At 36.0% G+C, this 23,149-nt stretch overlaps 1 pseudogene; it reads left to right on the forward strand.

The window, feature by feature from the left end:
- The first annotated feature begins 2,594 nt into the window (after nt 1-2,594).
- LOC124365294 lies at nt 2,595-22,571 on the forward strand (annotated as a pseudogene).
- The last annotated feature ends 578 nt before the right edge of the window (nt 22,572-23,149 follow it).

Raw genomic sequence — 23,149 nt, forward strand, 5'->3', positions numbered from 1 at the left:
TATATCTTTACAACATAAGTAATAGGATTTTCATGTAGTTAATGCATGTATGCTCAGCATTAAGGATATAACTGTGCCATGTAGGCTATGTTAAGGTTTGTGTATGTGTTTGTATTTGTATATTGTATATTATATATGTTTTAAGGACATATTTTAAACTCTATGACTTTGTCAATGCATCGTTGTGTAGGATGGCAATAAAATATTCTTGATTCTTGAATTTAAACACAGAGAAGTGAAATAAAGTTTTATTAGATGAAGAGTCTTGTTCACTGTGACATGTCCTATTCTTAGTCTGATTATATTTACTGTTTACCTTCTGCTAAGTCTCATATCTTGGTACCATGGTAGTAAAGGACTGATAGCTTTGTATACTCCTATACTACCTGGCCTTTGTTGTATTTAGCAACAAGTTGTTTTTTTCTTCAAGTATCTTCCTCTTTTGGAACGATTTGAGGTCAGATAATGGAAGGGCCATGTCTTGAACAGATATTCCATTCACCACTGCCTCTTTTGCGAGCGTGTCAACCATTTCATTATATTTCAAACCCACATGGCTAGGTATACACTGAAAGGTTATTCTGTTCTTGGAGTACACAGTGTTTTATTATTTTTAGAGACATGTTATCTTCTATTATACCATCACATGCACTTTGTAGTGATTTGACGGCAGATAGAGAATCAGTGCAGATTAATATATCACAGTTGGGGAGGTTATTTATAAGCTAAGAACACAAACATGTACAGAGCAAAAATCTCAGCTGTATAAATCGATGCATTTGTTGAAAGTTTATATTTCTTTTCCACATTCATTTGTGGTATCAAAATTGCTGCTCCTGTACCTTTGCCTGTTTTAGACCCGTCTGTAAATATTTTGATCCTGTCTCTATAGGTTAAGTTGATCATTTGGTTAACTATCTTTTGGAAAACTTCCGGAGAATTATCTTCTTAGTTACAATTTTGTCATCTATTGTATCATTAATCTGTACTGAAATGTTTGCTAGCTGAGGGGGAATTTTCCAATCAGTAGTTCTGAATTTTTTCTTTTTTATTTATTTCAGGAAAGTCTGGGATGAAGTTTACCATGAAATTTATGGCCTTGATATAGAGTGGAGTCTTTTTACAGTTCCAGTAAGGGTTGATGTTGATCAGTAGTTGTAGGTATAGGCATCTGTATCGATTTTGGTTATCAATGTCTATGATAGTTTTATACACAAGTCTTTCTTTTTATACACAAAACTTTTCTTCGCAGGTTTAAAGATTCCAAAGCTGATTCAGATTGTAAGGCAATTATAGGAGATGATTTGAGGGCTCCTAAAGCTATCCTTAGTACTTGGTTTTGAATTTTTTTCTATTTCAAACAATCTATGTTCTGAACAATTCCTAAACAGGAACGAGCAGTAATCAAGTTTAGATCTATTAAGCTTTTATAAACTGTAAGTGTGAAATGAGAATTAACACCATTTCTTCCACAGGTAATCATCATCTTTATGGTATTCAGATCTTTACTGCATTATTGTTTGTTAAGTTGTTTATGTGTTCATCAGATTTTAATCAATTATCGATCGTTATACCGAGCATTTTAACTCTTGACTCAATTGGGAGTTGTTAACCTTCACTTTAAGATTTACAACATTGTTTATCCTCTTTTTTCTAGATACAACCATAGCTTTGCATTTATTCACACTTAAACTAAGGCTCATATTATTGAACAGGTTATCAATATTTGTGAGTGCAGTCTGCATTTTAACCAGTACTTGATCAATTTTCTTATTACTTGAGTACAAAGCCACATCATCAGCATATTGTAGAGATATGATTCCTCCAGGCAAACAGTTGTTTATTTCTGCCAAATATAATGAGAATAGCAATGGGCTCAAGGTGCTTCCCTGAGGCAGACCTCTACAGGTCACTCTAGATATGATGCCTTGGTTTGAAACCAAATTAAGTGATCTATCCACAAGCCACTTTTGACAATGATTAATAAACTTTTTGGGAACACCAAAAATGTACATTTTTCTAAACAGATAGGGTAAATTTACACCATCATATGCACATGATATGTCTAGACTTGTTAATATTAATGTTTTATTATCCAGTTATCGTTAGCAGTTTCCATATCCATTATTAGGTTTAGTATATAGTCCGCGCATCCTTTGTTTCTCCTAAATCCATACTGAGTTGAGGGAATCAGATTGTATTTCTCTACATACCATTCTAGTCTTTTCTTTATCATGCCATTCATCACCTTAATAAAAACGGAAATCAAAGAAATCGGGTGGTACGATTCCTTGTGACCTTTCTCTTTACCTGCAGAACTATGACTTTTATATCTTTCCATTTTTGTGGTAAGCTTAGGTTGTCATTCCAAATATTATTATATATATTCAGTAGTACGTGTAAAGCCTCCTCAGGTAGGTGAGTAATCATACCATAGGAAATGAGGTCATTTCCTGGAGCAGTGTCTTTTTTCTTTGTTTTAAGAACTGCAATAACTCAGTCATTGTGAAGTTTTCTTCAAGTATGTAATCTGTATCTATGATGACATTTCTTTCTCCCTTCTGGACCAAAAACTGCCTTCCAGCTTTCCAAAAATGACACTGCCTGGGTGCCTGCTAAGAAAAATAGTGCGAAAGGTGACTCCACTGGAACTAACAACCATGTCTGGTAGGACACATAACATAAATGAAAAACCTATGTAATGGAATATCATCTTTATTTAATTCGCTGATGAAAATTGCAGCCAACAAGTAATTGAAACCAATGTTTTAAATCTAAATGCACAGAAGAACAATATTATGTGGATACTGTATGCAAGTTTAGTACAAAAATTGTATCGGTAAGTTAAGTTGAAGAATTATGATTCTTACCTATTGTTCTCACTGTGTAAGATTATGAGTTACTATTTTAAAATATTCCTCAGGTACTAACACATATTTTTACATCATGTATTTTATAAAATGTATTTGACAAATATTATATTTTAGAACATAAATTAAAATGCATATACATTTTTGACAGTATAAATAGATCTAAGCAAATTATTTTTCCTAAAGTGCGAAGTGCTATTTTGTGGTTATGAGTATTGTTTATTATTTTATACCATTATTTTTCTGGTTTTAAATAATTTTTATTGTAAATCCTAAGTAGGTTTAAATAAGGAATATAATGTTTTTGAGCATTAAATATAAGTTTATTGTTAAAATAATGATTTAAACAAGCCCTTGTTTTGCTAACTTGGTCCCCCCGCACAAGCGAGAAAAAGGGTAGCGCTTTTAACTGAAATTCAATGCTGTATATCTCTAAATGTAGTTAAGTCTCAGTCATAATTTTTTTATGAGATATTCCTATTTGTATAAAGAACATTCTGTAAAATTTTCATTTATTTTCATTCAGTCCCTTTTTAGTTATTAACCCTAGAAAATTGACATTATTAGGCTTTCGGCCATTTTTTGAAAAGCTCTAGAAAAAAAAAGGAGAGCATTCTCAGGGCTAAAAACTTTTTCAGTATGTAGTTATATTAGTTTTCAACAAAGAAATAAAATATTAGTAGTGAGTCTCTTTTCCTTCTTAAACTTTTATGGTCTTTAAAAAGTAACAATTGATGATTTTCTTCCGATATTTTGCAGAACAAGTTTGACTGGACTTTCTTGCACAAAAGAAACATTATTATAATGTCAAATTGAAGTTCATTTTATGCTGAACACACTGGTTTTTGGATTATTCTGATATCTTTAAAAATAGCTTGGCAATTAAAACTTTTCGTGAACCGCGTATTTTACTAAAATCCTGCAAAACCGCCATTTTAAAAAAATGGCCGCCAGGAAAAAACTATGGCTTGTAAAAATTTTTCAAATAGTGTTTTGTGATTGTCTACCCATAGGGAACTCATAATAAAAAAATTAGGCAAATTAAAAATGTTGAGCAACAAATTTTATTTTTATTGGGTGATTTGAAATGGATTGACCTCTTCAGCTTTTATAGCCAGCTGAACATTTATCAAGCCAGCACTATTATGGGGTAACAGCGCCCAAAATCTTAACTTTTGATTTTTAGCCTATTGCATTCATTCAGCATTATAATTACAAAGTGTAATAACTATTATAACAAAAAAGTACTCTTACACCACTGTGATGCCATCGGTACTAAACAGTGTGGACAGTGTAACACTGACTGAATATTTACATTGATACTCTTGGTGTAATATTGACATGTGTATATAGTAATGAAGAACAGCTGTTAATTATTTCTGTCAGACAACATTCAGATTCTTTTTCTATTACTAAATTCCTGAAAAGAAGGCATTTTCACACATTTAAACTTAATGTTCAAATAACAACCTCTCCCTCATCCTGTTTTGGTAAAAAATGATGCTGTTATAGAGTTTGAAATTTGGAGTAAATCTATCTATTCAGCTGTCCGTTTTATTCTCGCTTAATGCAATAATATCTGGTTTTAAATCGTTAAGTGAAATTTCCAGGAGATCTAAACAAGATGGGAGATGTTGAACATTATCATGCAAAATTGCAAAATTCTTTATTTAAGATTCTATTATTAAAATTTTTAAAATATATTTACTTTTTTTTTATTGGAATCGAGGTTCCTAAATGGGTTGTAGGTCTTTTTGGTTATGAGGTTGACATTTTTTGGAATGCAGGAGAGGTAATTAAATTCTGTAAGATTTGTTTGGTGAGTCAGTTAGGGTCGTTAAGGTAAGGCCAAGGCAACTTTCTATAGAAAAGCTTATGTTATGATAAGATTGGGAGGAGATGATGTCTTCTTGTATACTGTTGTGACCTTTTGCAGTTGTGATTTGTGCATAGCTGTGATTGCCATGGATGTGGAGTGACAGTATGAAGACAGTTTATGAAAACTGAGTAAACAGGCTGTGTTGACTAGTGGCAGCAGCTTTTCTAGTTTGTGAAGTGATGTTGATTGAAACTGTACAACCCTGTTTTCTACTGACAATTGTACTTGTACATGTCAATATTATGTATTTAGAAAAACTTAGGAGATATCTATATTTACTTGAGTCTCACACTTTTTTAACCAATTAGGGTTAGTTTCAAACAAAATTTTAGTTTTGTAACAGTTTATAATATGTAATATGAACACGTGAGTATGCTTGGTAGGATATGTAGACTAGTTTAGTACAAATGAAAATTAAAGAGAAATTGTATGAAATAAAGTTTGAAAATAACTGTTTTCAGATAGACTCAATAAATTGATAAATAATTTCCAAAAACTATGGTCATGCTGAAGAATAAGATAAAAAAATTTTAAAGTTCACTCACACACAAAACATGTTCCAGTCATAAAGTCACTCTTCAACAATTAGAATATTTTCTTCTGATCTGGATGTTGAAAGATGGGTGGTTTTTCTACTGTCTTTCCACTGATCCGGTATTCATTAATTTTTAATGACAGTTTTATATTGTTTTTTTGGGATCCAAAACAGCACGAGGTCTGTTGATATTGCCACTACTTTTGCCAGACCTTTTGTAACGGCAAGCAATTTGTGCTCGCTCTTTAAGTGACAATCGTCCTGCAGCCATTTTCTTGAATTTTATTTAATTCTTAATCTGTAAGGAAAAAACAAAATTAGATTTAAAGTATTTGGCTGAAACTAGCAAAACTGGTAGTCCAAATAAAAATAGAGAGTTTCTTTACAACCACCCAGTATTTAATGGTTTGTATGGTCTTTCAATGCAGTTGATGATAAAAGATAGGTTTTCTGTTCAATTCAAACTACTCATTATTTGTACAGAGGAATTGAGAATCGGGAACTGTTGATTTAACTTATAATCGGAATGATTCTGTATTCAAGAATTATAATTGGCCTGTATCATGTATTTATATTAAGATCAAGTAGATATTGAACTAAATTAATTAATTTCAAACTCATGCTTGGAGATTGGTTTTGTTTCTAGCTGAACGAAAGTCATAGTGCAGTGGTTGCTGCTCACTATAATTCTCTTGAAGAGAAGGGTCTGACAGAAAGAAGCAAAAGTAGAATTGTTCACCTAAGAAATTTCAATAATTGGATTAAAAGTATGCTGATAAGTAAGTAGTTCTCATTATTTATTAATCGTTTAAAAATATATATTTTAAACATTCCGACCTTAAATTTAAAAGGAATGTTTTGGAGATCAGGTTGTTTTTGCCTAATCTGAAAATCCAGCAATGAAAGTTTTGTTGACTCTACAAGACTAGAATCACCTAACTGTTGCCTGCTTAACTTTTAACAGCGTAACTTGTCTTAGTAGCCTTTCATGTTTTCCATTGAGGATATAACTTATCCTCAGTGTGTCTGCATGTAGAAACGTTTATCAGACAGCTCTAATAGTTACAAGTTTGGTTAAATGGTGATTTATCCTGTCCTTCCAAAGTTTGTTCTTACGGCTTAAAGACATGTTTCATACGATTACAGCATTATCAAATGAATCAAAATTTCACTGAGGTGGGTTGTCAATGTTAAAAATATAGAGATATTATAACAACAGCCGAGTGCGACTGCTTTGTGCATAGGCTCAACTTTTTTAACTTTTGAGACGATTAGCCTAAGCGAACTATTAATTTATTTTTGTAGTACTTGTTAATGTTTTTAGGCCTTCACTGTGTTTTTTATTTATTAGAGTGTATGTTTAACGATGCCGTAAACATACAAAACCCATCATGTCTGAAAACGTAATGGATTGCTTAATATTACTTACTATGTGCTATAATAAGTACATAATATACGATTTATACTATGTACTCACATGAAATAGTTACATCATATGATGTATATATATATATATATATATATATATATTTATTAAGGTATGAGGATCTTCTACAACAGACTGTAAAACGTCAAGTGACAATGTTTTATTTGCAGCTGATTTTGGTCGTCCAGGTTTAGGGGGCGGTCTTTAACGCTGCATGTTTCCTGGAAACGTTGATTTGTTTTTTGAACCCCTGATTTAGATGCAGAGTTTTGATTGGGATGTGTCATTAAATAAATTCCTTACTTCACCATAATATCTCACCCCAGTCTTGTAACCTCGCATCATCAGGATCATAATAAGCTCTTGTTCACTTAAACACTCCATATCAACTGAATAACTGTAAAACAGAAAAAGTGGTTGTCTATTGAAGTTATTTACCTTCTGAATGTGGACTCGATGTTATTTACTCATGTTTTGACTCAATTAATTTTTAACTGATCTCAATGAGCTGCCATTTTGTACTGGGTTGAGATAGAAAGCTCTTGTTTCCACCGTTCTTCTTTTATCAATACCTTTCAAATGAGGTATCACTGAATGGGTCTCTACATTTAACAATTTTGAGGCAAAGTTGTAGCAGTGACTGAAAAGTTCACTTCTATTTCCCAGAAAGGTGTCCTGAGTTCCATCCCTACATCTTTACCGATCAAAAATTAAACAGAGTGTATCCATTACTTTTATATTCGCACTTTATTGACACAGAAACTCGTCAGTATTACACAACTGAAAAGCGCCAAAACTGCCTCAGAGTCGACCACACGATTGTGTTTATCCTCTACTTTGTGTAAACGCAGCACCGATCTTGGCGAGATTTTTTTCACACCCAATTTTTCTTGGTAAATTGAACCCACTCAACCTATTTTTCCATAGTGCGTCTGGATTTGTACTCATCTTTTGCGTTTTTATGACCATTTTTAAATTCATTCACCCATTTGTTTACAGTTGTAAACCCAGGATCAGATGTTGCCATGAATTTTGTTCAACTCAGCTTTGATTTTATTTATATATATTATGATTTAAAGTTGTTTACTTCAAACGAAACACAGTAATGAAGTATGTGATGGGTAAAGCTGAAGCTTTAACAGCTGAACTGTAAGCAGTGCTACTTAATGTAAAATACCATTCCTGTAATCTATTGAATTATGTTATTACATGATTGAAATCAGTAGTTGTTTAAGATTCTGAAGTTAAAAATGCTTATTTTATTAAATTCTTTGTAGTTTCTTTAGCCTTTACCAAATGGTGAAAAGTAAGTAGTTTTCCATTTTTTTGATTGTCCTTAGACGAGTACATGGCCTTGATCAAGGAAGGTAGGAAGTGTCGGGAGGCCGATACACGTGCTGGACATGTGTTTGTGGCAAGGGTGGGGACCTGCTGAAGTGGCGTAGCGCGGACATCGGTTCACTTAATATGTGCCGACATCGCCGGTACCAGCGTGGACCAGTGCAAGAGTCGGTTACGAGGGACATGCGTCAACGCCAGCGCAGAGAACGTCATTACCACCAAGGGCTTCACTGCCGAGTTCATTGTGGCCGACTGCACCAAGGTCAGCCTTCATCGTCGAACCAGTCTTTCATGTTCATGTTTCCAAGTGTAGCAGGAAGTAGAGTAGAATATGCACATAATTGTAAAACAAGAGTGCTAAGGGAAAGTTAGAGCCTGAAAAGTGGTATACATGAAATGTGGTTGGGGTCTGGTATAAAAATAGGTCTGACCACTAGGTCATAGCTGGTCAGTTGACTTGCTTGTGACCTATAACAATTTGAATAAGTTGTATATATATTTCTCAAAATTTCTTACAATTTCAAATTTTAGTAACTAAGAAGAAAGAGAACTCTTTATTTCATTAACATTGAGAACAGAATATTTGTCACATCATGGAATAGTAAAAAGTCCAAGTCTGTTACATTACAAGAGAAGAAAATATAAAAAAAGAGGGCAAAAATTAAAGGTCAAGATTCGCTATATAATTCTTCTATGGTGTTAGATTGACTTCTTCACCAGCCAGTCATGTAGTTGTCTTTTCATCGTCTTCGGATTGCAACTTTTAAGGTCCTCGGGGAGTTTGTTGAAAAAACTTGGCTCCAGAAAATGATGGCTTTTTGGTGTAGAGTGTAGTTCTGTGGGCTGGAAGATGATATGCCTGAGCTCTTCTAGTTTGATAAGCATGTACCTCTTCATTCTTAACAGATTTTGTTTTGAAGCATAAATAATTACCTTTATTATGTAGATTGAGGTGACTGTAAGGATGTCTAGGTCTTTGAAGCCTTCTCTACAGCTGTCGAGGAGAGAGAGGTCGGCCATAACCTTTATTGCTCGCTTTTGAAGAATTAATACCTTCTAGAGATTACCAACTGAGGAGCCACCCCATAAGGTGATTCTGTATCGCAGGTGAGATTCAAAAAGGGCAAAATAGGCAATCCTTAAGGCGGATGGTGTGCCAGTTGCTTTAATTCTTCTAAGAGCAAAGATGGCACAGCTTAGTTTTGAGCAAAGATTATCTGTTTGGCAGTTCCACGACAGACATTGGTCAAAAAACACACCAAGGTGTTTTAGTTCATCCACTCTCTCTAAATTAGGTGGTCCTGATATGTGATCTTTAAGCCTTCCCACTGCAAGGAGCTTGGTTTTAGATGGATTAAACACCAGGTTTTAAACAATACTTCTGTGCTAAGCTAAACTGAAATGAAGGTGTTGATCTCCAGTGATTGTACTGATTTATTGCAGGTAACTAGTGCAGTATCATCTGCATACATGACGGGGTGACTATAGGCTTCATGTTTTTCAGACAGGTCGCTTGTAAAACAATATGAACAATACAGGGCCCAATACTGACCCTTGTGGGACTCCTCTTGTAATATTTTGTGGTCTTGACTTTAAAACTTCATTAACACTATTCTCACACTGCTTTAATTCCACTACTTGCTCTCACCCAGTTAGGTAACTTTCGAACCAGCTAAGAGTTGTTCCTTTTATTCCAAGGGCACTGATTTTAGTTAGAATTAGTTTATGAGACAAGGAGTCAAAAGCTTTACTTGAGTCAAGAAAAATAGTTGTGACAGTGTTCCCAAGGTCAATATTATCTATTATTTTTTCAATGAGTTCAGTCAAAGCAGTGATAGTTGATTTTCTTGGGATAAACCCATGTTGTCCTTTCAGTATCAGGTCATTGTGTTTAAGGTGTTCAACAATTCTTGAAAGTACTATTTTCTCTAGTACGTTAGACACAGTTGGAACTAAAAAAAATCGGTCTCAGGTTTGATATGTCATGCTTATTTTCCTTTTTTGTGTAGTGGATAGACCATAGATAATTTTAACTTTGAGGGGAAAACTCCCTGTGATAAGGATTTATTGATTACAACAGTTAAAGGCTGACAAGTCACGTCCTTACAGAACTTCAAAATTGTTGATGAAATCTCGTCATAGCCTGAGGAGGAGGAGGAAGAGGTTTTTAGTGAGTTGATGATTTTTAACACTTCATCATTGGATGCCAAATCAAATGAAAGAAGTTCATTTCCTAGGAAGTTATTGTGTGTTCCTAAAGGTATTAGTACTTGTCTCCTTATTAAGTTTAAGGGTTTCTTCTGCGATTGTTGTCAAATAAGAATTAAACTGTTCAGCTATAGTAAAAAGATCTTCTACATAATTGTCAGCAATTTTTAACCTCCAGACAGAAGCTGAATCTTCCCTTCTAGTTGATCGTTCACTATTAATGACTTCCCAGATAGCTTTACTTTTATTGTTTGATTCAGCAATAAAGTTGTGATTAGCTTCCTTGCGCAAACTTTTTAATTTTAGGTCATAGGTTTTCTTTTTGTGTGCAGCTATAGCTTTGCCTTCATTTTTGTCCTGTAGTTAAAAAACGGTCACGGGCTTGAATAAAAGCTGTTCGTAGCTCATTTACTTCAAGGTTGGAGGCAGTTTTAGTTTGTTTCCGGGTAATATACTTTTTTGTTGAAGGTTTTCATTAAGAGCTGTTATCAAAGTCCCTATGGAGTATGCATCTTCTGAGTTTTGAGATTGGTAGAGACGTTCCCAAGACTGAATTCCAAGAAGATCATTTAAAGCTGATAGTTTCTCATGGCTTAGGTTTCTTTTGGTTAATATTGTTTTTTTTTTTGTAGTTATTGAGCAGAAATTCATGGTGTAAAGTTGTCCAGAGTGATCTGAGAGACCGTTTTCATAGATTGTTATGTCAAAATTATCAGAGGATAGGTTAGTACATAAAATGTCTATTGAGGTGGCAGTTGCTGGTGTAGTCCTAGTTGCAGGTAGGTGGCATCGAGTTAAGTTAAATTGAGAAAGAACATCACTAAACTTGCTATTTTCTCTGTCCAAGGATCTGTTGGGGCTCTCAATATTAAAGTCACCAACAACGCAGATTGTACTGTTATTTGTAGGAAATTTGTCAAGTGATCCAGCTAATAGTTCCAGAGATTGTTCTAATGGACTTCTCGGAGGGCAATACACACCTGAGATGTAAACATGATTTTTTTTTATGTGAATGCCAATAGCAGCCATTCCACAGATGAGTTCTTTGCTTTTGACATTAATGCATTCAATTTCATTTTGAAGATCACTACGCTTGAATATCGCATCACCTCCTTTTTTATGCTCTTCCCTACTGTATTGGGCAATCAAAGTGTGTTGAATGAAAGTGTGTTATGTTTGTATCTAAATAACAGTACTTATGCCGGGGGCGGGTGAAATCGAAATAAAGAACACTTTTACATTTCTTAAGACACGGCCACACGAGGGGTGGTGTGGCAAGCGAGACTGGGAGTAGACTGCCTACTGCGGCTCAAGGAATGCTCGGGTGAGGCAGTGACCAAAGGAGAGGGGGGTCCAGGTGATCTCGAGTAGCCAATGCCGTTTATTCAAAATCATACGATTGAAACAGCCGACACATTACGTCATATGGGGTGATGTGCACCTGTTGCAAATATATTTAAACTTACTAGATAATGATACAAAGAATATTCATATATAACAATTTCCTCCCTATTAAATTCAGAAATTACAAACAAATCAAATTTAAAAATTAATTGTCCTTCAATAGTTTGAATGCTTCCTCTTGATACTTAAAGTAATAATAGATAAAGTACTGATATGACATGATTCTATAATTAACAACAAGTTGACAAAAAGTAAACACTAAACAAGTTTAAATTAAAATAAACGCTTGATAAAACCACAATATAATAAAAAGAAAAACACATAATATAACATAATACACAACCATTACTGAATAAGTACATCTTTATTACAAGTCAAGTTTATTTACAGGTTTTCTAGTGCGCTCAGGATAGCGTCGCATCCGACTTTGACAGGTGCTGTCAAGAACAGCTGATTTTATGCGCGCTGATACGGGTGTAGTACGGTGCGGGGTAGAGGGGGAAGAGAGTGACCTTCCACCACTCGCCGTAGTGGTTGCCATGCCAACTGGCGATCGATTTACGTCATGGGCAGGGGGAGAGTTACACTGCGATTGGTATTGCGGCGCTGCCAAGTCTACGTCTGCGTATGCGGAAGTAGGGGTTGTCACGTTTTTCGGTACAGTTTCTGCTACTGCACTCGAGTCTCTGTCTAGCGAACTGTCACTCAGACCGATCAATTGATCTATGTGATGTTTCGTTACAATGCCAGAATTTAACTCTATTTCATACATAACAGGACTGATTTGTTTATTTACAATACCTTGCAACCATTTGTTGTTTGACCTGTAATCTCGCATTTAATACAGTTTTGACCTGGATAAACTACCCTAGTAATATTTTTATTAAAACTATTTTTGCTCTCCTCTTGTTTCTTATTTACAAACTGGGTAATGTTTGGTCTCAATAGATCCAACCGGGGTGCGCAGTTTCCTGCCAAACATTAACTTGCTTGGTGTTTCATTGGTAGTACTATGTACAGAGTTACGGTAGTCAAACAATATCCTACTCAAGGCTACGCTAGCATCTGCATTGTCATGAAATGCTCGCTTTAATTTGTCTTTAGCAAATTTCACGCTGTTTTCTGCTTGGCCATTACTTTTTGGATGATACACAGGACTGAAAGTATGTTTTATACCGTTCATTTCCATGAACTGTTTGAACTCCAATGAGGTAAAGGGATGGTCCATTGTCAGAATGTAAATTAACAGGTAGACCAAAGCGACTAAATAGTTCTCTTAGAAAACTTATAGCTAGTTTAGCGGAAGTTGAACTAACTTCGCCTACTTCTAACCATTTTGAGTGAGCGTCAATGACGATTTAAATACATTTTATTTTTAAAAGGTCCTAGGTAGTCCACATGAATACGTTCCCAGGGAGCGGAAGGATAGTGCCAAACATGTAATTGACTCTTTGACGGGTTGTTCCGTTCCCGGAGACAGGAAGAACAACTGTTAGCCATATTTGTGATCTGTTCATCAATACCGTTCCACCAGACGTAGCTGCGTGCTACCGATTTCATTTTCACAATACCTAAATGACTAGAATGAAGCTCTTTAAGTACATAATCCCTTAAAGTTACTGGTACGACTACTTTATAACCCCACATAATTACTCCAAATTCAACTGTCAGTTCGTTCTGTCTCTGGAAATACGGAGTAAGCTCTTCGCTTCCTCAGGAATGACATTAGGCCAACCGTGTATAATGTAGCCATACACACTTTACTTAAAACTGGATCTTTCTGTGTATCTATCTGATTTTACATGTTCAAAAGTCAAAGGTAATGAGCTTTCTTGAATACAATGTAAATATGTACCTTGCCACGCAAACTCATCAGTAGCATTGTTGTGATTGACACTTAAAGGCAATCTAGATAACATATCTGCATTATTTAGTTCCGTCTTTACGTATTGAATGTCAAATTCGTAACCGGACAGGAACAAAGCATATCTTTGCATGCGACCGGCAGCAAAGATAGGTAACCCTTTTTTATTTCCAAAGATACTTAAAAGAGGTTTGTGATCAGTGTACAAAATAAATTTCCGACCGTACAAGTATTGATTAAACTTTTTGACTGCAAATACGATAGCCAGAGCTTCTTTCTCTATCTGTGAATAGTTCCGCTCAGCTTGTGAGAGTGTGCGTGACTGATAGGCTATTGGTTTCTCTATACTACTCCTGGTGAGATAACACTTAGGACGGCTCCCAAGCCAACTGAACTAGCATCTACGGCTAACTTCAAAGGCAAATTAGTGTCATAATGCGCCAAAAATTAGTGCGTTTGAAAGTAACTCTTTTACTTTGTTAAAAGCTGCGATACAATTCTTATAAAAATTAAAAGGTGTGTCCTTCTTAAGAAGACTGGTACATGGGACTTAGTATGGTGGAACAATGTGGTATGAACTTTGAGTAGTAATTAATTAGACCTACTAAAGCTTTGACCTCTGTCACTGTTTCAGGTATGGGAGCATTCCTAATTGCTTCTACCTTAGATTCGGAAGTGTGCAACCCTTCTTTGTCCAATACAGAAACCTTAAATTACTCCATTTTAGGTGCAAAAAAATGTGCATTTTATTCTTTTTTACTGTGAGACCATTTTCGCTTAGGCGCTTTGCAAACTTCCCTAAGTTTTTGATAGTGTAGATCATCGTTTACATCTGTAATCAATATATCGTCTAAAAATACAACAACATTGGACAAGTCTTGTAAACACTGTTCGATTCTGTACTGAAATATACTCGTTGCGGAAGAAATCTTGAACGGCAGATTCTTTGATAACTGAATAACCCTTTATGGGTACTGATTAGTTGCATAATTTCTTAGATTCTTCATCTAACTCTAGCTGCATATAAGCTTGGCATAAATCTATTTTACTGAATTTCTCGCCTTTCTGTAAACAAGTAAACATTTCATCTATTCTGGGGATAGGGTACTTTTCAACTTCTTAAACATGGATTTAAGGTAACTTTAAAATCTCCGCAAATGCGTATTTCCTCCGTCTGGTTTTATTACTTGGAACAATGGGAGTGCCCCAGTCACTACTTTTTACTGGAAAAAGTACTTTTTCCTCAGTTAACCTTTCTAGTTCTTTTTCGACTTTAGTTTTAAGTGAAAAGGGAATGGACCGTGGCTTAAAATACCTTGGTGTGGCGTCAGGTTTTAAACTTTAAATTTAACTGGTTCACCTTTGTATTGACCTAATTTGTCACTGAAAACTTCCGGAAATTCTTTGATCAAATCTTTAGTTAATTCAATGCAATGTTTACTTGTAACATCCGGATTACTGTCTTTATTGCTTATGCCAAATATTTTATTTTTGAAAGATATTTCCACACCGAAACTTTGAAGCCAATTTCGTCCTATGAGAGGGTGAGCTCCTTTTCTTGATTACAAACAATTCAAGAAATTTGCTAACTCCTTGATATTGAACATCCACTTCAATTTTCCCTAACGGGACTTATAGGTTCATTCGTATACGAACTTAGAGATAAGTCAGTGGGTAATAATTTTACAACTATATAAAGGTTTTCTTTGTAAAATTTCTCGCTGCACACGCTTACTGACGCGCCTGTATCAGCCTCAAATAGATTGGCTTACCCTTAACTATTAATTCTAATTTAACCGGACTAACTGTAATGTGCTCAACTTCCCTTTCATTCATTTTAAATAAATTTGAAATATCTTCTCATAGCTTTACAGGTTCAAACATATACTATCAGTTGTTTTGACTACATTACTTCTTTCTTACATAATTTATGTCTACTATCATTTTTATTTTTAAAGTGTTTAAACTTAGATTGTTGGTTTTGGGGCTTACCCTTTGATCGACAAACTTTAGCAATGTGATTCTTTTTTTCCACACGCGTTACACGTAACACCAAACAATCGACACTGATGGCGCAAATGGCCCACATTACCACAACACGAACACTGCACTTTGTAGTTGTGCAAAGCGCTGCTTTTGGGGTTGTGTGGTGGTGGTGACTTCCAGGTGTCGTAGCGCCGCCGGCACCCGCCGATGCTCTGCTCCCAGCTGTTACACTGCGGTGATAGAGCTGTCATCTTTTGTAGTCGCTCGGCGTTGCGGCTTCCGTTGATCGCCAAGGCTGCTGCATTTCTTCTCAGCGGCTTCTGCTGACGTGATGATTTTAACTGCTTGGTCAAATGTCAAGCTGGATTCTCCTAACAGTTTTTGTTTTTGTTGCTTCATTTCTAATTCCGGAGACTAAACGATCTTGCAGGTAATCGTTTAAAACTGCCCCCAAATTCACAAATGGGTGGACATCTTTCTTAAACTGGGCGATGTAGTCTGCTGCTGATTCGCCTTTGTGCTGAATCCTCCTTGCTGACTGAACTTGTACCTCTCGGCTATGAACGATGGTTTTTGGATACAAGTGATCTTGAATCAAAGGATACTAATGCGTCAAAACTTTTTGTAGACGGCTTATTGGGCGTGCATAAATCCCGTAACAGACTGTACGTTTTTACACCGGCAACAGTTAATAACGTGCTAACCTTTTTCTCCTCCTTAATATTGTTGCACTCGATGAATAGTTCGAAGCGCTCGATATAAGACGACCACGTCTCACTATTTTGATCGTATTCACCGATTCCGCCGATTATTCCCGACATTTTTGTGTTGCCCGGCAGTTCGATATCGTGTAGTAACGGCGCTAAATCCACTTCGTCATCCGACATTTACACGTGTTGTCCGAAATTTACACTACGCGGCACAATCGAACAGTTGCATTGCCCGGTATGTAAATTTAACTGACCTCGTCGCCATTTGTTATGTTTGTATCTAAATAACAGTACTTATGCCGGGGGCGGGTGAATCGAAATAAAGAACACTTTTACATTTCTTAAGACACGGCCACACGAGGGGTGGTGTGGCAATCGAGACTGGGAGTAGACTGCCTACTGCGGCTCAAGGAATGCTCGGACGAGGCAGTGACCAAAGGAGAGGGGGGTCAGGTGATCTCGAGTAGCCAATGCCGTTTATTCAAAATCATAACGATTGAAACAGCCGACACATTACGTTCATATGGGGGTGATGTGCACCTGTTGCAAATATATTTAAACTTACTAGATAATCGATACAAAGAATATTCATATATAACACATCACCTCCTTTTTTATGCTCTTCCCTACAGTATTGGGCAATCAAAGTGTAATTCACTAATCGAACATTGTCAATTGTATTTTCTGAGAGACCATGTTCTTTAAGCACTGTAAATGTTTAGTTTTGAAAGGACAGAAAGTGATTTTAGTAAATCAATTTTATTACTAAACCTGTCAATATTTTGATGATATATTATCAATTTCTTTTTCTCTTTCTCAGGAGAAAACAAGGAAACCTCATTCCCCCGCTGAATGTTTAAACAATTAACATTGTTTCATTATTGAAAATTGTACTCTGGGCACAAGCCAAAATTAGGCCTAGCCCGAAGTGGTAAAGCGATAAGCGGTTTCCAGGCTAGAATCCTAAGAGAGTATTCTACATAAGTAGGAGTCCCCCACACTACAAACATATTGCTTCACAACATTATCTGGTTAGAAGAATCATGAATGTTCCATTGTGATCCTGACATTAAGAAATATAGCTCAATGTAGAAGAGGTTTGGCATCACCACCGGCTAGAACAATAATAGTGTCTTGAAGAAAGGGCAAAATACTGATGATCATCTTTCTTTGATGCCACACATACTGCCAAATGGTAGTCAAATATAACACTAAAGAAGCTTAGACATCAGAAGATTTGCTGAAAATTCGTCAAGAATAAGCCCTAATATTCCAGATAATCCTTCATTCTTTTGGAAAATTATATAGAAAATACCACATTGTTACTGCATGTGAAATATGATATTGGTAAATGTGAAAATGGAGTTATGTATGTCTATCTTCGTTGACAAAAATGTTTTTTTTTTAACATTCTATTTTAGTCACACACTATGACAAGTACCAACAATAATATTGAAAGAAATAGTTTAATAAATAAGCTGTCATGTAAAAATAACGTCTTAAAATTAAGTCTAGTGGTTCACTCTTTGCTCAGACGTACCTCATGAGTGAAAATTCACTGAAATTGTACTAGATTCGCACTACTACAAATTGTTACTCATCTCTAAATAGTTCTTTTCCTTTTAGTTACCAATCACTTGTTTTACCACAAAACACTAATTGTGCAGTACTACAGGTGCGTTTGCGAGAACGTTACAAGGACGTAAACGCTGCAGTTGGATCTGGTCAGCTGTCAGTTCTCCTTCCACTACTGCTTCGAGAGCCTGCCACAGGCTGAGTGCATGTTGCGTAACGCAGCCGAGTGTCTCAGCCCGGAGGGTACTTCATCGGTACGATGCCGGACGCCAACGACATCGGTCGCCCGGTACAGGGCTGCTGGCTCCCCATCGTTCGGCAACCCCGTGTACAAGATCGAGTTGGAGAAGGAAGACCAACCTTTCCCACTGTTCGGTGCCAAGTACGGCTTCACTCTGGTGGATGTTGTCAACTGTCCTGAGTTTCCTGGTGCATCTGCCGACCCTGGAGAGGTAACAGTCAACAACCACTTTCTTTCTGACTGTTCAGGTTCTTACCGTTCTTCTATTATTGTTAATTGTCCAATATAATTTTATTTGACGTCTAAAAATTCAGTACAGTGATAAAGTAATGAACAACTGTGCAGTATTGGAAAAAAAAAAATCATAAAAACAAAATGAAAGTATAAAAAATATACCAATATTAACATAAAAAAAGGTTAATTTGGTAATAATGATTACTAAAATAAAGTAGATTGTATTTGTTTTAATCATTTTGTTAGCACAATTAAGGATTACAGTGTGCTTTGTTATTGAAAAACACTTTCTCTCTTTGTTCTGTGCAAGGTTAGCAAGGAAATACGGATTAGTAGCTGGTGTCAAAATCCAAATTTGAGGAATATTACGAGAAAAACAAAGAAAAAGGAAGAGGCTTACTTGGAAAAAATGCAAGCTTTTGAGGTGAATATATTTTCTTTGTGTATAGTAAAAAATCTACAATAAAACTGTGAGTTGATGTAAGACAGATTTCTTCACTGTTGATGGCAAATTTATTAGTGTAGATTGGTAGAAACTGAAAGACCTTGAAACAAGTGAGATGCAGATTAACGAGAAAACCAGTTTCATCAAAGTGTGGCACTGGTTAATCCTCAACAGATCTAATTGTGTGGTTGAGTAGAGTGTGAATGTAGGGATGAAAACACCTCATGGTGATATGGTTCAAGTATAACTCCAGCAAATTATGTGCCCCACTGCTGTAGTAGTGAAGCCTTTAGAGCTGCTCTACTGGCAGCCGTCTTGTTTGTAATCACAGCCTTACACTTTTATGACGTTTTTCAGTCAGAATTATGGAAGCTGTCTCATTTTGAATCTATTATTAATATGCATTGAAACAAATTTTTAGTTTTTCAATATTTTTATTTTATTCTGAAAATAATTTGTTAACTATGTCATTCATTTTTTAATAATTCAAAAAAGTAGGATGGCTTTGTACAAAACTAAAAAGCTTTTGGGTGCATAATAATTACAAACTTTCACAACTGTTGTCATATACCTGACTAAGTACATTTTGCTATACATTTCATTATTGGATTTTTATTGTCACCGGTCTTGGTGGTTTGTTAAATGTGATCCAGCGCTTAAATAAATACCTTAGTCTATTGTGTACCTCATTGTAATACAGTTGCTTAATTTTTAAGGCAAATTGATTTGTTAGCTACCACTTGGGGTATTTGAAAAAAACATGTTGAAATAAATATTGTGCAAAATTATGAAGCCTACATACAGTTCTTGTTGATTATACTTACATGTTTAACGCGCAAATAAAAAGATTACATTTTACCAGCTTCTTCTTATTGGAAACTAAATGCTTAATTTATTAAAAAAAACTCTCCAATAAATGATATATTTTTATTTTTGTTAGGCCTTTCGTGCTCAATGAACACATCATCAGACCCACATAATAATCTATTTATCTTCAGTTTAGGTAATATTTTTATTGACTTCAGTTATGTGGGTCTGACGATGTGTTCATTGAGCACGAAAGGCCTCACAAAAATAAAAATTTTTCATTTATTGGAGTATTTAATTTAATAAGCTTTTAATTTTTTAAGAACTATAATAAGACATGAGTCGTTTTGTAAACCAGCAATTATTGTTGAAAACCGCTCCAAAATAAAGTCCTTATTTATTTATTTATTTTATTTATTTATTTGTTCATAAATTAAGCAGTAAAAAGATTACCACTTTTGTTATTATTATTGAAAAATGTGACAAATAAAAAAATTCCGGAAATAAGCCATTGTCGTGAACACAATAAAATAAAACACCTCCCAAAATGTACAATCAAAAGACTGTGTGTATTTTGAGTTACCAATAGCAAAAGCGTCTGGATATTTTATTAATAGAGAAATGATTACTCCACATTAACAATACTTGTAATGTTGTGAGACCGGATTCAATTGAAATGAAATCTTCTTCAGTCACAAAGGCATAAAGGAAGACTTATGTTACTTTTCTATCACCCTTTTTGTGATGATCGGTTTAATTTACAATGTACAAGACTGGTCATATACATAAAAGGCACACAGGACATCTAATTCTTTAATGAAAAGTAAAATAAACTAAAGTCTTTGTGCTATTTTATGATGGTTGACCATCGTAACCTTGTTTCTTTCGATAAACTACACTACCGATCAATCCTTTGACCCCAATATCTCGGCATTGGCGGTTAGTGATGTGCCGCTCTTCATCACGATAGGGTTCCTCAAGTGGCACATTGGTTTATGCTGTAGCCAGAAATAAACCCTCCTTTGCTACTCTTGTATTCAGGGCTTTAGATTATTTTCTAAGTCTCTTTGTGGGGTTTGAACAAGTTCAATCAAATATTTTAGAGCCTTTTTTGAGGTTTTACAAAAGACGTGTTTTTTTTTTTTTTACTGTATAACAAATATTTTAACAAAAGAAAAGTTAATCTGCAATTATTAGTAGACTGCACAACTATGCTCATATAGCGCATTGGTAGAGCCTGTTTTTCTACTTATGACATGTTACATTCAAAATTGCTCATAATAGTTTTTTAGTCATACATTAAAACAAGTTACTTGTATTTTACAGAGTTATCCACCATTTGAAGGAAATTCATTGAATGGAGAGGAAGACGAATACACACATGCCAAAGACTTCATGGAGAAAAATAAATGTGACAGGATTGGCACCCTGTCAAAACCTGAGTGGGAAGCTGCTTGTAAGTGTTTCACAGTTTATTAATAAAATTAAAGTAATTAAGTAGAGATCTGTTTAAGTTTGTGAAGTGGAAGACACACTGATAGTAGACTGCAGAGGTGGAGCCACAGAGCATCCTTCAACGAATAGTCAGAGTGACTCGAACTTTCAGGTGCAAAAATAACAAAAAGGTGGTTAATATAAGGTGCTAAGAAACAGAAGTTCAAGATTTAGTCCATCTAAAATTTGAATCTTTATGAAGGTAACTTATAATTCTAGGGACACTAGTATGAGGGCCATTCTAAATATTTATTTTAAGACACCAGCAGATGGTAAATTTTTTCTTGTCAAAAAAGCTGAGAAGTTTCACGCTGCTTCCAGAGTAACAGGATATTGTGTATTGGCTGAGGTTGGGGGTAGGGACCGCCTCCTGTCGAGATATATTAGGAAGGTTTTTGGGAATTGATCTCAGTGATGTTTCTTTGGAAGAGGGGAAGGTTAGCTCTGTACGAGCCTCTCCAGTCAAAGTGGGCACAGGGGGGGGAAGGGGGGGCACCACCCTCATGTCTAGGCTAGCAACTGCCTGTAACACTTCACCAACTCCAGCAGTCATCTCTCGCAGTAGACTGGACATATCGATATACCCTTGCACTCCAATATCTCGACATTTGCGGTTAGTGATGTGCCGCTCCTGGACATAGGGTTGCCCAAATTTATGTGACGTCGGTTTTTGCATGTGGTTTCAACTGGAAGTTATAAACCAGCCACAGAGTCGACATTTCCAGGAGGATCCACTCTGTCCTGCAATAGCAAGGGACTGTTACGCCATTAGAATTTGAACAAAGTATTCTGGACAATAGATAGTGACAACGACTTTCCCGGCGGTTTGTAGGACTGCTGAAATTGTAGACTGGTAGGCCTCGTGGAATACGTACAGGGTTTGCAAAAAGCCCTTGAGGCTCAACTCTGTGGTAATAGGCTGCCCCTTTCAAAAAGAAGAAGAGATGGAACAACAATATTTTAAAAAAAGCACAATAATAAAACATGATCAATTTAAGAATTGTTTTAATGCTAAGTTAATGTAGTTTTGCAATATTATGCCATGTGGTATTCATAGCCTATAATGTATAATAATTTATAATGTAGGTTAACATTTCTTGTGGTTGCTCTTAAAAGTAGGGAACTCTAGTACATTTCCAGAGAGATAGTTGTAGTGCACTTTAGGGAAGTGGAGCTTTCCTTGGTGGCGGCTCCACAGTCCACGGTAACAAAGCAATCTTGCATGAGATACAGAGACTCGTGTGAGTTTGAGGCATGTACTTGCTTGACACTGTAGTAGTTCTAGTTGATGCTAACTGTTTAGTGTTGCTCAGTAATGTTTGGTGTTAACCGAATGAAATGTTTAGCACTGTACATGGTGTTCGCGTTCCGTAAGATGAAAACCGATCACCATGGACAGAGAGGGCAGGCCGGTGTACGAACAACAGAATGCAGATCAGCCTTCCGACAAGAAAGAAACACCACACAAGAGATCTGCGGAAGTGGTGCACAGCACAGAAGATCCCAGCCCTAAAAAACTGGAAGGAGATAGCACTACGTGATAACAGGGTCGTTGGTTGCGTGTTCCAGTCTTTAAACTAGAAAAAAACCAAATAGACTTCTGTGTTGAAGTCTGATCTGCAGCTTGACCCGTGTCTTTGTTGACACCATTCATTCCACATACTTCATTTTTTTTGTTGACTGACGTTAACATTGTCTTTGTCAATGTTAATTAAGTGACTCATTCCTGATTGCAAGATTAACAACGTCATTCGTTTCATGTCAACATTTACCACCATTGCTTGTTGTTTTATAAACATCATGGTATATGACTACAACAAATTAGTTTTCCTTCAAATAAATATACCTAATCAATATTCAATGGTGGGCAAAGAAAACAGTATAAGCAAACCCTTCCTACTTCAACTTTCTGGAATCACTGGTTGTTTTCCTTGTTCTTGCATTTATTCTTACATTTGTTTTGCTTGGTTCACGCATTATATTTAAAACACAACCCCCCCCACCCCCCCCCCCCCCCACCCCCCCCCCCCCCCACCCCCCCCCCCCCCCACCCCCCCCCCCCCCCACCCCCCCCCCCCCCCACCCCCCCCCCCATAGCTGACAGAGATACGAGGTCTCAAGCTCTCGTGG

The sequence above is a fragment of the Homalodisca vitripennis genome, chromosome 6 (assembly GCF_021130785.1).
Source record: "Homalodisca vitripennis isolate AUS2020 chromosome 6, UT_GWSS_2.1, whole genome shotgun sequence".
Classification (NCBI taxonomy): domain Eukaryota; kingdom Metazoa; phylum Arthropoda; class Insecta; order Hemiptera; family Cicadellidae; genus Homalodisca; species Homalodisca vitripennis.